The sequence below is a fragment of the Pleurodeles waltl genome, chromosome 3_1, assembly GCF_031143425.1.
Source record: "Pleurodeles waltl isolate 20211129_DDA chromosome 3_1, aPleWal1.hap1.20221129, whole genome shotgun sequence".
NCBI lineage: Eukaryota > Metazoa > Chordata > Amphibia > Caudata > Salamandridae > Pleurodeles > Pleurodeles waltl.
In genome coordinates this window covers 730,909,401-730,925,330 of record NC_090440.1, presented here as the reverse complement: position 1 = coordinate 730,925,330, position 15,930 = coordinate 730,909,401, and positions in this window count along the sequence as shown.

Below are 15,930 nucleotides of genomic sequence, written 5' to 3'. Positions count from 1 at the left end.
AAACCTTGTCCATCCAAAGCAACAATATAATTATCAAGCATTTCTATCCAATCTTCCCAAGGAAGAGTTGGAGTACCTGGAAGAGGTAGAAATAATGGTGGTGGGGAAATATTGGTCTGGGTAGCCATTACAACTGTGCAGTCAAGTAATAAGGAAACAATTTGTATACAACACAATACAGTGCAATGTTAGAGTACAGTACAGATACAACTCAATATAAACAAAATCAAATGTAATGAAGAGAACAGTATAATGTTTTCCTACTCTCCCCAAAATTTTCACTGTGTTCCGCTTCCCAATTAGAAGCACCACTTCCTCTTCCGCACTCCAAAGGTGCTAGCTCTTTTCTAATGTCTCGTGCCTCAATGCACCAATAACAACACTGTGTCACGGCAAGGCTCCTACAGTGCCCCGTTTTTTTTTCCTTTCTTTTTTTTTTTAACTCCGTGCTCCGAGTCCAAAGATGCCACCAACAAGTCTGCCTCCTCAAATAAGAGCGCTGGTGTGACGTGAACCAGCCTGCTCCCCCGGAAGAACTAGTGGTGTCCTTCCTGAATCCAGCAGTCAAAATAAAAACAAACGACCGGCTGCTCGTCAACGCCGGCGGCACGAAGGGAAAACACCGGTCAGAACGGGAGGCGCCTGTTAGTGCCGAACAGGTGCCGGCAGGCAAGGCGGGAAGTCGAGAGGAGGCGGGCGTCAAAGTGTGATCAAGCCGCCCACGAACGCCGGATGAACGCCAGCTGCCGGGACCGGCCAGGGATCAGCGCCACTCTCGCCTGAGAGAGCGCACCTGTGCTCCAGCGTGAAGAGCAATCAGCAACGGTACAAAGAAAGTCCAAGCCGAAAGATGAATAGGGCCGACCTAGGTCGCGTTATAAAGTTCCTGACTCTCGTCGCCAAAACTGATGTGAATAAAGATCGGGTGCGTCACAGAAGTAAGTTCAAATAGCAAGTTTATTGCTAAACGCGACCTAGCGTCCAGCCACTCTGGAAAGGCATCAGTAACTGTCTTCTCCAGAATGTCTAGACGCCAACATTCTACAGAACACAGCAACTGTCTTCTCAAGAATGTCTAGATGCCAACATTCTACAGAACACAGCGCAGAACCAAAACATAACACAGACCCACCATGTCTGTGACTGCTTTTTAGATAAAGCTGTTTTCCTTAAGGGAAAACGTGATGCATTTCAAACAAAAAAATTTAAAGTTTTCTTTTCATTTTATTAGAGTAGGCAGTTGTCCTTGGGACCACTACCTGCTCTGAAAAAACATTTTTGCTTACATTCACAAAAGGGAAGGGGTCCCTTGGAGACACCTTCCCATTTATGAATGGGTTAACACTAAATTGAAATCGATGTTAACTGCAATTGTTTTGCAACTGCAATTGTGGTCACAAAACAATCATACATGCCACTGCGACTCGCAATTAAGATGGGACACCCTTGGAATGTCCCTTCCTAATTGCGAGTTGCAATTCCTATTTTGCAAGTCGTTATTTGCATGCCGGCTCGCAAAATAGGGATGGTACATTAAGAAAGGCCATTTTGCGGTCGCAAAAGGAGGAAATCACCTTTTGCGACTGCAAAATCGCATCTTACATCGGGCCCTTAATTCTGATGAAGCAGGTGCTACAGGGTTCGTGAATCTGTTTTGTGACAGAGGAATCTGTCCTTCATTAGTTTCATCCAATATCCCCTTTCTCATTTGGTGGTTACGGAGATAGGAGTTACAACTGCCCAAGGTGAAATATGTTCCCTCGTCAGAGCTTGGGTTTCCTTGACCTTGATAGCCGAAGTAGTTACTGGAGCCTTATCTCAAATTAGTTTCTCCCAAATCTAGAATTCAAAAGTCATCAAACATTATATACCAACCCTTCTGAGCCCCAGTGATCCCCACCTAAAAGAGTTTGGGGTAGAGTTTCTAATATTTCATCCAATTATCTCAGAACAGCAACCAAATTTGCTGTGCTGCATTGAGAGAATGGGAAAAAACAAAACAGCACCATATCTACTACGTTATTGCGCTGTTTCTCTTTCCGCCTGCGTTGGTGCTCTTTGAGCCTGTCTTGCACCAGGCTGTGTGCTTGGACTGGACGTGTACCGTGTTAGTACACAATAATATGCTTAAACTTACTTTAGAACGTTACCCATTTTGGATCTGTGCTTTTCAATACAGTACACAAGCAGTGTTGGAAACGTTTGGAGAAATAAAAACATTTTCCTAAGTTAACACCAGCCTCAAAGATGCATTATTTTTTGTTGTAAAACCCTGTGCACAAATATTAGTATAATGATGCAAAGTAACAGACAGTAGACTATATAGCTATTTTATGTTATTTTAGTGTGACTTTCCCGTGCAAAGCGAGATTCATTCTAGAATGAAAATACTGATTCTGCACTAATTTGCTTCACTTTCGTGATGCAAATCCGGTGCATAGTATTAATAAGTCTATCCTTTTGAGTGAACAAAACCCTATGGTCCTAACTGGCAGTGATGTAAAGGCCCTATGTCTCTACTGACTCCCACTGATACCAGTGAAGGAGCATAACCTATTAATGAAGCTGATCTAGTTTTGTGGGGTGAAGGATAAAAAAGCCACCAGATGAATATTGTCTTTGCACTGTTACATGCCCTCCTTCTGAGGTCATGAAGTATTAGCTGTATGCTTCCCAGTACAAGACACATTAGGGGATTAGCCAGTGAGACACTGCTGGAGTTGGCAGTATGACTAAATAGGGCCCCTACCACTTTAGGTTCTGTCCGCTTCTTTCAAGCCTCCAAGGCAGGTGTCTTTCATAACAACACTCATCCGCCATTCCTCAACAAAGCATCAACTTGATGGGTTATTGATGGAGAGTGAGAAAGGTGTTGGCTGTGGGTCCAACTAGTACAGCTCTCATTAATGCAACTAACCAAGACATACATAGCCCAAACACCCCCATGGATTCTTCTTTCAACTTTTTCTGTGTATCCAGCACACCACAATCAAATCAACACACTTCATTATCATATCCCCTGACGGTTCCAGACCAAATCAGCCAGCCTTGTCAACCCTCTAGGAATTAGGGCCGTATTTATACTTTTTGGCGCACAACTGCGCCAACGCAGTTGTGCGTCAAAACATTTAACGCCGGCTAACGCCATTCCAAAGCGCCATGCGGGCGCCTTATTTATGGAATGACGTTAGTCGGCAGAGCTGCCTGGTATGCGTAAAAAAAAATGACTTACACCAGGCAGCGCCGGCGTAGGGGAAAATGGAGCTTGGGCGTCAAAAAATGGGGCAAGTCAGGCTGAGGCAAAATTTTCGCCTCAACCCGATTTACGCCATTTTTTTTGACTCCCAACCCCCATTTAAATGACTCCTGTCTTAGCAAAGACAGGAGTCATGCCCCCTTGCCCAATGGCCATGCCCAGGGGACTTCTGTCCCCTGGGCATGGTCATTGGGCATAGTGGCATGTAGGGGGGCACAAATCAGGCCCCCTATGCCACCCAAAAAAAATAATATATACTTACCTGAACTTACTTTAAGTTCCCTGGGATGGGTCCCTCCATCCTTGGGCGTCCTCCTGGGGTGGGCAAGGGTGGCAGGGGGTGTCCCTGGGGGCATGGGAGGGCACCTCTGGGCTCCTTCCGAGCCCACAGGTCCCTTAACGCCTGCCCTGACCAGGCGTTAAAAAATGACGCAAAAGCGGCTGGACGTAATTTTTTTTGACCCGCCCACTCCCGGGCGTCATTTTTGCCCGGGAGTATAAATACGGCGCACATGCCTCAGAGTCATTTTTTAGAAGGGAACGCCTACCTTGCATATCATTACCGCAAGGAAGGTGTTCACGCAAAAAAATGACGCTAACTCCATGAACTTTGGCGCTAGACGCGTCTAACGCCAAAGTATAAATATGGAGTTAGTTTTGCGTCGAATTTGCGTCGAAAAAAACGACGCAAATTCGGCGCAAACGGAGTATAAATATGCCCCGTACTGTTTAGCTGGTCTTGCTGGGAGGTGTCAGGAGCCTAGGCAGGTGGAGCTGCAGCGGCGGGGGAAGCGACCTACCCTAGGGTCAAGGGTCGCTAACTCTGCCGCGCAGCGGCCGCCATAAGAGGGAGGAGGGGGGGAGGAGGGGTCAGCTGGGGGCGGGAGGTGGGAGGGGGGATGACGAATGAGAGCAGGGTGGGGCGGGGCTGAGCGGGAGGTGGCGGCGGGAAAGCGGAGGGCGGGGGGGTCAGGTAGAGGGGGAGGGAAAAAAAAGATAGGGCAGGGGGGATTACAGAGGAGTCAGGAAGAACAGAAGAGAGGAGTAGAAGAGGAAGGAGAGAAGAGTCCAGAAGAGGAGGAGAGAGAAGAGTCAGGAGAGAAGAGTCACGAAGAAGAGGAGAGAGAAGAGTCAAGAGGAAGAGGAGAAAGAAGAGTCACGAAGAAGAGGAGAGAGAAGAGTCACGAAGAAGAGGAGAGAGAAGAGTCACGAAGAAGAGGAGAGGTAAGAGTCAAGAGGAAGAGGAGAGAGAAGAGTCACGAAGAAGAGGAGAGAGAAGAGTCAAGAGGAAGAGGAGAGAGAAGAGTCACGAAGAAGAGGAGAGAGAAGAGTCAAGAGGAAGAGGAGAGAGAAGAGTCACGAAGAAGAGGAGAGAGAAGAGTCAAGAGGAGGAGGAGAGAGAAGAGTCACGAAGAAGCGGAGAGAGAAGAGTCGAGAAGAAGAGGAGAGAAGAGTCAGGAAGAAGAGGAGAGACCAGAGAAGCAGAGGAGGGAAGCGTCCAGAAGATGAGGAGAAGGCCACAGAAGAAGAAAAGGAATACGCACAGAAGAACACAGATGAAGAAAAGAAGAAAGAGCACGCAGGACGGGGTGCAGAGGAGGAGAAGAGCACAGAAGAACACAGATGAAGAAAAGAAGAAAAGAACACGCAGGACAGGGTGCAGATGAGAAAAGAAGAACACAGAAGAACACAGATGAAGAAAAGGAAGAAAAGAGCACGCAGGACGGGGTGTCACTTCATTCTGTGAAAATACATCTGTACACCTGATTATATCAAAAGCACATTTTCATTTTGTTTTAGGAAAGTTTGTGATTCTTACTGTGTTTCCCTTTTAGAAGTTGCCTTACCTTTAGCATTGTCACTTCATTCTGTGAAAATACATCTGTACACCTGATTATATCAAAAGCACATTTTTATTTTGTTTTAGGAAAGTTTGTGATTCTGACTGTGTTTCCCTTTTAGAGTTAATCACCAGCCCACTTCCCACAAACACTTGTCAGAAACAATCACAGGAACTATGAGCTTCTAAACACGGGGGCTGATTCACAAAGGTAACTTACTCTTTTGAGTAAGTATACATATTTTAGTAAGTTTAAAGCTTTTCAGTATTCTCAAACTGCATTTTTGTAGCAACTCAGACTTTTGTAGTAAGTCCAGCATTACACATATCCAACAACAGGTACTGCATCACCATCCCATTGAAAGTAATGGAGGTAGAGACTTAGGGCCTGATTCTAACTTTGGAGGACGGTGTTAAACCGTCCCAAAAGTGGCGGATATACCACCTACCGTATTACGAGTTCCATAGGATATAATGGACTCGTAATACGGTAGGTGGTATATCCGCCACTTTTGGGACGGTTTAACACCGTCCTCCAAAGTTAGAATCAGGCCCTTAATACAAACGTCTAAGTTACCACAGAATTGTAAGTTACTACAAAAGTGCCATTTGTGAATACCAAAAAGTAGTAAACTTACTCTCAAGTGTGTTACTACAAAAGTGCAGTTTTGTGATTAACACTTTGTAGTGAATTTTGCAGTACAACTGTAGTGCTATACAACATACAGGTGCAGCATGCGAATCAGGCCCCAACACTTGTCTTGTTACAGAAGCTCACCGAGCTCTTTCAGACCACGAGGCAACAGGAATTTTCCCCTCTGGAGCTCAAGGATGCCTCCATTGTCCATCTCTACAAGAGAAACAGGCAGTCTTATGACAACCACAGAGGAATCCCTGTCCTCGTCACTGCTGGCAAAATCCTTGCTAGAGTCCTCCCCAACTGCGTCACTCAACACATGGAAGATGGATACCTGCCAGAGAGTTAGTGCGGTTTCACAGAGGGCTGAGGGACAGTGGACATGATATTTGCAGCACATCAACTACAGGGGGACGTGCCAGGAACAAAAGAGAGACCTTTACACAACATTCGAGGATGTGACCAAAGCCTTTCACACCATCAGTCATGAGGAGGTACGGCGGATCATGGCAAAGTTTGGCTGCCTAGGCAAATTCATCAGTATGGTATGCCAGTTCCGCAATGGCATGCTTGCTCGGGACGATGGAGACTCCTCTGATGCCTTCCCAGTCACCAAAGGAGTCAAGCAAGGCTGTGCACTGGGACCCATGCTGTTCAGCATGATGTTCTCGACAATGCCATCAGATGCCTTCCGTGATGACGAAGAAACCAGCATCAAGATCAGATATGGGACTCATGTCAGGCTCTTCAAACTGTGGAGGCTACAGGCCTAGACCAAGGTTGAAGAGGACTCTGTGCGTGATTTTCAGTTCCAAGATGACTACGCACTCAACACTGCCACAGATGCCCAGATGCAGAAGAGCATGAACCGCTTTTCCACTCCCTTCAGAAATTTTGGCTTCACAATCAGTACCAAGACAACTGAGGTCTTACATCAGCCAGCACCACAGAAGACGTATGCGTAACCAGTGTGGGAAAGGAGAGGTGTCAAACTATCCACAAAGCTGGAGATTTATAAGGCAGTCATACTACCCATACTACTGTATGCCTTTGAGACATGGACTGTGTACGAGCGCCATGCCAAAAAGCTGAATCGCTTCCATATGAACTACTTAGAAGGCTGCTGAAAATTACCTGGCAGGACAAAGTTCCAGACACAGATGTCCTCTTTCAAGCTGGTCTGCTGAGTATCTACACCCTGCTGAGGACAGCCCAAACAGGTGGTCAGGCCACCTTGCACATATGCCAGACATACACCTCCCCAGGAGACTGTTTTATGGTGAACTGGCAGAAGGCAAACACACACAATGTGGGCAGAAAAAGTGATTCAAGTACATGCTGAAAGTCTCTCTGAAGAACTTTGTCATTGACCCAGACTCCTGAAAAATCCTAGTGCAAGACTGCCCCCTCCCCCCACCCAGCAAAGCTGCATCAGCAAAGGTGCTACCTCATATGAGCAGAGCAGGACTGCAGAGGTACAGAAGAAGCATGTGTTGGGCAAATCCATAGCAAACTCGTTACAAACCAACCCAGCAGACCCCCTGTGCCCAACGTGTGGCAGAGCTTTCCGAGCCCTCAGCAGACTGATCAGCCACAGCCAGACACACTGAACCCTGTCAACCTCCTCAATGTGATGTCCTTGGTCATCGCCAACAACGACAGACAAACAACAACAACAACTAATGTTTTCTTATCCTTTGATCAGCTTGACACCCCAGGGCTACTTGCTATGTAGGACCTATTTGGATGTTGTGAAAGAAATATATATCGTAAATGTGCTATAATACTGAAATATTCTCAGTTTCAGTTTAACTCAAAGTAATTACTCTCTTCAATGTACGGTGTCCATTCTGACCAGTTTCTCCTAATTCATAAAAATTGGCCTACTGGTAAATTATCCCTCAATCACGTAATTAGATTTTGCGCAACCATGCAAAATTTCAAAAAAATTAAAATTATGCATAATTACGTAAAAAGCAAAACTGGAATTTGCCTCTCTATTTTATAGCAAAATACATATTTGTGTCCTTTTTAGACAGTGGGAAACATTTTGTGCTAAAATATATAGTGCAAAAAGACATTTACCACAAACAGCAGCCCTCACTGCTGTGTTCATTTGCAGTGTTCCTATGTGCTTGCACTAAATCTGTGCCATGGATTGGGAATAATTGTGCAATGTTGTATAATAGCATAATTTTGGCTATCAAACAAAACACAGCATTTCATCAAGGCCTAATCAAGGCAGAGTTTGGTGACATAGGACGCTGTAAAGACAATGATTCACCAGGATAGTAGTGTAGAAACCTGGACTGGGGTGTGATGTGGAAATGGGAATGCAAGGTCTTGTAAAACATTCTGTCTTATACTAAAGGTTGGATCCCAAAAGGCCCTCAATAGCGCTACCTAATGGTGAAATAACAGAATGCTGACAATAAACCCTATTCCGGAAACATACTTCAATTCAAAGGCGTACACTTATAACATGCTTAGCTGTTTCACAATCTGGTGAGTTCTTCTAGTTGCACACTTCATAGTAAAATCTCTACCAATGCTTTATGGTCAGTAGCCACTTCAAAACTAGTGCCCAAAACATATCTACTGAAATGTTGCTCACTTCATCAGCATGATAATTACTTACTCTTCACCTTTCTCTTGACTTTGTACACCATCACAGCCTAAGATCCATAAGCACTGGCAACCATCAGACCTATGGTTTTATCCCTGAAACCTTCAGATTTCAAAACCACAGACTCTGGCATGCAATCTTTAGCTCTACAAAGGAGTTATGACAGCACTCTGATTATTTATAGCACCTTTGTTCACCACTACATCATTTCTTGTGCCCTCTCTGCAAAACGATCTACAACTTTGGTGTAATACTCTACCAGTCATAAATCTAATTTCTATTGTTCCTTTTCTATAACTTCTACTTGCTGTATTTTAGGTTTAACACCTTCATGAGAGAGAGCATAATTAATGTATTCAAACTCTTCAACTGCAAGTCTGCACTTTTCTACTGCACTTTCAATGCCTAGCATCATCCCACTATCTTCAATATGTTCAGAAATTTCTCTCATATTCTCCTATGTTCAACCCACTAAGATGTCATCCTGAAAACAGGTTACTCTTGTAATGACCTCAATCTGTGCATTTTGGGTTGGAAAACCTCTGAGACCAAAGACATTTCAAAACACATTGTTAGAAAATGTCATGCGACTCTCAGAGTCACAAAGCACACTTAAGAGCTCATTTAGAGTTTTACAGCTGGTGCCACCTCCTTTTCCCTGGCTGAACACCACTTGCCATATTTAGACATTTCTTACTGGAAAATTAGGATGTTTGTGTCACAGCCATGCTGAAGGCACTGAAGCTCTGCCAAGCATGCGCCAATCACAAATTCCCAAAGTGGGACCTTTCCGTAATGTTCTGGAACTCGAATAGGAATGTTGGAATGGCTGCCCTAAATAGGGCAGATGTTATGGCACACATTGACTGGGCTGTCAGTCAAATGTTTCCACCACTAGGGCCAATTGAAGTTCCATCATTGGATCTCATGCTTACTGTAACTTTAAATAAATTGTGAGCTCCGTGAGATTGGCAGGATGGGAGAACTGTTGATATATGGCAATGCTCTAACGTTTCCCAAACTCTACATGAATACCTAAATATCTTGGCAAGGGATGCAGTGTTATCTGATGTTCTGCATTTCATAAATCCTAGGTGGTAAATAACTTTGTTTCTACCAATGTGGCCACATTTTATTGATGTTAGGCAGGTTGTGGATAAACCTAAATAACTTTATTGAAATTCCTGACAACTTCATCCTGCCATTTAATTTGTGGGAGAGTATAATGGGGCTTAAATAATCTGATGTCTTCAAACGATCATTTATATTTCCATCATATAGGCCCTCATTTTGAACATGGCAGTAATGACCACCAGGCCGACGGTGGCGGTCATTACCGCCAACGGCATGGCGCTCAGACACCCATATTCTGAACACAGTAGTGAACTGGCTGCAAAGAACCCGGCGGTCAAGGCCAGTCTGGCGGTGGAATAATGATCCCATTTCCACCAGGGATTTCCTGGCGGGATACCCTGCTAGGTAATCCCTGGCACAAAGCATACAGGTGACAGGAATTCTCATTCCTGTCAACCGTATGTGACAGGAATTCTCATTCCTGTCACCCGTATGTGACATGCCAGGCGCCCCTTGCCACAACCCCTACCTACCCCCCCAAACCCTTTGAACCGTCCCCACCCCCCACACCCTGAACCCCAGAAATGGAACCCCCATCCCTCCAAACTCCCTGTTGGCCTCCCCATACCCCCCTCACCATCCCCCACCTCCATACAGGTCCCCCCAAACTCCAACCCCCATCCACATGCACCCACATTCCTGCATGCACACACACATTCATACACGCAGACACACATCCCCACCTTCAGAAACACTCACGCACACCCTCATGCACTCACACACTCAAACACCCCCCCTTCCCTCTCGGGCAGCACTTACCTGTTCTGGGAGGGAACGCGCTTCCTGGATGCTGCTCTGCCGGCATCGCCACACCTCCATACAAAGCCACGCCTATGACTGCATCATTATAGGCGTGGAGGTGTATGGACTGATGTGGCGGTAAGGGTGGTGCAGCATCCATCCCCGCCACCGACTACCAGAATGGCGCCTGGAGGCCCTCACTGCCATCAATGCCAGTGAGAGTCCAGGCATCATTATTTGGCGGGATGCCCACCACCACCACTGGCGGTCTTCCACTGACCGCCGGCACAGTTGTCGGCGGGGCATCCCACCAAAAACATAATGACCACCATAGTCTTTTTTAACAAGCCTCTCAGTCCATCCCTCATGGGTAATACATTTTTCATTTTAGGTACCATACCTTCTATTAACTTCATTACATACATTACAGGCAGCTAATTACTTCACTGAACCCATCAGGCAATTCATTCATCATTCATTGTACGGCAGATCAGGATTATTTGCATCTAAATCAAACTCAAAGCTCTTTTTCTCCCTCAATTCCAACACAATTTTACCAGTCTTCACAGGGTATACTCTTTCTTGTTAGCTTTTAAAAAAAATTAAGATTACCCCCAATACCATAACATGCATAACCTTACTCCACAATATCACTCTTGTCTTTGCATTTGACTTGATTTCAAATTCCTTGAACTTCCTGAATGTCTGTAAGTGAAGTAATATGACTTTAGAGCATGATTATACCCACATGTCCACCTCCACGCCCTGTATCTAAACCATGCACTTCAAGGGATTGCATGGTTCCACTATACTCTCTAAGGTTGATTCTATCCTTGCTCTCCATCTCCCTACACTCAACAAGAAAACATTATTGTTATTGCTACTGCTGGTCTCTTCAATCTCCTGCGCACAATTTACTCTACTTTTATCATTCTAAAGATAATTTTGCACATCCGTGAAAAAAGTTTATCTTCCTACACTAGCAGTATTTGACTTCTATAGCTAAAACATATAAATAATATAGCCCACTGCTGAGGATTATACTATTGTTAAAGTCCCTGAACCTAATTTATGGCCAGAGCAGCAGGTGAGAGCCTCTAACGAGAGAGATAGCCTTTAACTATTGGTATAGCCCTTGGCAGAAGGACTATAAGGCTATTAGAGCATTCTACCAATGAAGGTAGAACTTTCTAAGTTGAAAAGGGGGAAACTCAAAGACAAACATTGGAATGTTGGAGCAGAATGGTTATACCAACCAGTATTAGCTTTGAGCCACTTCATTGTCTTCAATGTAGCTCCCACCATTCTAATGCTCTAACATTGTGTTTTTCGTAGATCAGTGGCTCTCAACCTGTGGTCTGCAGACCCCCTGGGGTCCATGACACATTCCCAGGGTGTCCACAGGCCTGGGCAGAGAGGAGGGCACTTCTCCAGCTGGGGCCTCTGACAAATATGTGTGTATGTTTATATTTATTACTTCCTCTGTGCAGAAGTTTTAAAACCACTCCAAAGTTCCTTGTACATCCAGCAGCTTTCAGGGAAAAATAAAAGTGGCAAGATAACGCTAGTGATTAGTGTACCTGCTGGAGAGAATTTACAGTTTTATCTAGTGTCAATTTTGACTCAAATGTAGTGCAGATGGTTATTATGCCTACTACAAAGAACGTGAATCATACACAGAACAATATTTTATGTGCATAGCACAGTGGGTTACTGCTTTTGTCAAAGAGATTATTTTGTTACTGTGAAGTTCATAAGTTGCAATCGTAATCTAGCACAGTGAGCTATGAACTACCATTAAAAATCTGCATGCCAACTGCATGGCACAAATTTGAATGTTTTTCTTTCCCCAGTCTTTTGTTTTCCTTATGCTGATAAAAAATGTTTGCTTGCATAGAAATACATTCTTATTTTTAAAGTCAATGCTAACCACTGTGTTGTGTTCTGAATCGTGAGTTTGTGTTTCTCCAAACTAAGCACTCTTAGAAAATGCCTACTACTGTGGATGACATGTGAATCCTACACTTTGTAGTCCCCTGTAAAGTTCTTTGACACAATACATTGGTATGAGAGGTGCTACAAAACAAATGAATTACATATGACAGAGAGGCTATGGAGAGATGAGAGGCCCTTATAGTTTTACTTCCTTTCCCGACCACATATTTATGTGAAAAAGCTTTCTCAGATCTTATGTACCTAAACCATAAAAAAATTAATTGTTTGGGGAATGCAGAATCTGACCTGAATATTCAACTTTCCTAAGTAAAATATTGAAAAGTTAGTAGTTGCCGAGATTTAGCACAAACATTCCCAATAAAATATTTTGATTTTTGCATATTGTTTAATATAAAATAATACAATCTTTAGTAATTTGAGTATTTATTTGGTGTTTACTTGTTTGTGTATTTTTTGTGAATTACTGTGTTAATGTTTGACATTTTTAAATTCTACAGATTGCTCGGGGGTCCTTGGCTTCCTGTAATGATTTAGGGGTGGTCCTCAGGAGTCAAAAGGTTGGGAACCACTGTTTTAGATTTATCAAATTGAAAGGTATATTTTGCTCCTAGCAATTTAGATTTCATTATTAAGCATTTATTGTGATAGTTGCTGAGCAGTTTTGATTTAGGGGATGAATTATATTGTGTTCTGCTTTAAAAACTTTTCTTTGTAAGTCTGTTACATGTTACCATTGAAATATGAATGTTATGATGGATTGTAGAAATGGAGCAGTTTGATTCCTGGCATTTAGATGCTCTACTGCTTTGAAGTTGTTGGCATGATTGCTGTAGTGTCTTTAATATCATGCGTGTTAGGGCCCTTGCAGTCCTGTATGAACTCTAGACAGGAATTATGTATCCTTATGGGAGGTGCTAAGTTGTGGGTATGAAAGTTATGACGCACTGCTAGCAGAGCAAGATAGTATGATGAAGAATAAAGACATCTGTTTCAGAGCTTTATGTGTGGTGTATTCATTTGTATCTTCCTGGATGGACGAAGACGTTACAGCTGGTGACAAACAACTAGGGGATACATGCCCTGAAGAAACAAAGCTGCTCTCCCAGAGAGTTTGCAAATGTGCAGGAAACTGCTTGTGAGTGCCATGTGTGCCCCAAATCAATGCAAAGCCGTCTAGGATTGACCTATGCGGAGTCAAAGCCCTATTCCAGCCCATACACCAGCATTGAAGAATTTGAAGGCCCTGTAAAAGAGCACATTAAAAAAACATGCCAAATCCAGCTGGTAAGGCTGGAAGAAGAGATACTGTGCCATAACAAAGAGCCAATAAAATATACAAAGCAAATGCTAAAGGCAGTGACAACCAGGTAAAACAAAACAGACACTTACTTACCGGCACAAGTGAGTGAAGTGATATACAACTTAAAATTTGGATGAGACAACCAGACCCAAGCAACGGGGAATTGCATGAAGAGGCTGCAGGTCCTGCTTTGCGAGAAGGATGCTGCCTGAACAACACATGACCTCAATGGCAACAGAAGGCAGTCCAAAGTGTAACACGGTGTAATACTATGTGTATTCGACCGCCAACTCCATCTTGACCATTGACTCTATTTTGTGTTTAGCTTCAGTCACAGTCACAGCGGTGGAGCAGGGTTTTTCCACACAGAGCTTGTTTTTCGCACAGAACGTGCTGCTGCATTTTTCACCAGAAAAGGGTCATACCATGTTGGAACATATTATGGGGATGCAGATATGATAAGAGAGTAGGCTGGAAATGTTTTCACCAGAGATAGGTACAGCTCTGTCTCTGGATGTCCTTTGGGGCCCTTCTAGTTTTTTTGCCTGTTTTCGACACAGACCAAGTAAAGCCAGCGCTTGATTTCGTAACCAAGGGGAGGGCATTCTAGGATTCTCTTCTAGCTTGTTCAAGTTATAAAAGATGCAGGGACTTGGTGCTAAGACGGGAACTCATCTGTGGACCGTACGCGCTGCCCGGGAGCATTTTGATCCCATGTGTGGTCTCCTGCCTTGACCGTCAATGGGTTCCCCAGTTGTGGTGCTGGCTAGGATGAAGAATTTACCCCTCATGGTGATGCATTTTAACTTTTACATCTCCGAAGAAGAAAAGGTTATGCTTCAGATGCTGGTTTTCATTTCCCCATGAAGGTAAATGTTCAGCCATAGGACAGACATGCAAAGGCTGTGGGAAAGAAAAACACTTCATAATGGTCTGCAAAGCAAAAGAGAAACCAAATGCATCACAGCAAGATGAAAATGAACGCCAGAAGGTTGCAGAAGCATTCTTGCCATGCTTGCAAGGCCAAAAAAGCAAAACAAATTTAACAAGTAAAAACCAAGCACAGTCGATCATTGTCAAATTCATCATTTAAAAGCTCTTGGACATCATTATCAAGCACTAGCGAAAAAGATTGGCGTGTGTTGATGATATTGACTAAGGAACGACATGCACATGTAGGATTGGCTGCTTGCAAAGTAGATCAAAAGCAAAAAAAGAATCACCAAACAAAGCATCAAAATTAATTTGGACAGTGTCTTAAAATTACATTAAAGGTGAACAGTCTCCCCATATCTTTCATTATAGACAGTGGTGTGTCGATTAACATCATGCCAGTAGAAACATTCAACAGCCTCCTGTGCCATGCCTAACTCTGTCAAACACGAAGATATACACATGGGCTGCTTCTAAACCATTACAGAGTTAAGGGTCATTTACAGCTACCAGTGCAAGTGCCAATTCATGTTCTTCAGGTAACTTCATCTAGTGCATGCCTACTTAGGTGTGCCACTACTCCTGACATGGGACTGATATCTCTAAACTACAACATTCATGCTCAGGCTGAGATTGTGAGTCAGTTCCCATCGTTGTTTCGTGGTGAGGGAGACTCAAGAGGATGAAAGTGCAACTTCATATTCATGAGGACATTCGCCTTGTTTCGCAATGGCACTGCAGAGTAAATTTTCACTTATAAGCAGCTGTTGAGAAAGAACTAGAAACACTGTTGAGGCATGACATCATTGGATGTTCCACTGTACTATGCTTGGGTTTCACCCATATCTGTGGTGTCAAAAAAAGAGAGTGGAGGTGCAGTGCACATTTGTGTTGATATATGCATCAGGCCAACAAAACAACCTAGAGAGAAAGAAATCCTGGTCCTCACATAGCGGACATGATCATGCAGCTGAACGGAGCAAAGATCTTCGCCCGTCCTGACCTGAACAAAGGATGGCATCAACTGAAGCTGGAAGACAACTGTAGATATATTACTACTTTTTTCCTCATATTTGTTTGTTCAGATACAAAAGACTGAGTTTTGGAGTATCTTTGGCAACGGAGATATTTCAGAATGTTATTTGCCAAGTTATTTAACCTGTTATGCATGCTTTCAATTACAGTGATGATATACTGTTATTTGGGGCAACAAAAAAGGAGCATGACCAGGCTCTTACGCAGGTGTGCCAGTTGCTTGCTGAAGGAGGTCTCACTTTGAATGCATCAAAGTGTGAGTTTCACAAAACAAAAATGCAATTCCTTGGGCACATATTCTCTGATGAGGGAATGACTCCTGATCCAGATAAGGAGAAAGCACTGTAATCTACCTTCACCCCACAAAATGTAGCCATGCTACGACCCTTCTTAGGCATGGCCAGTTATTGCAAAAGGTACATTCATGACTTTGCTACAGTTAGTGCCTCCTTGAGAGACTTAACAAAGCAGA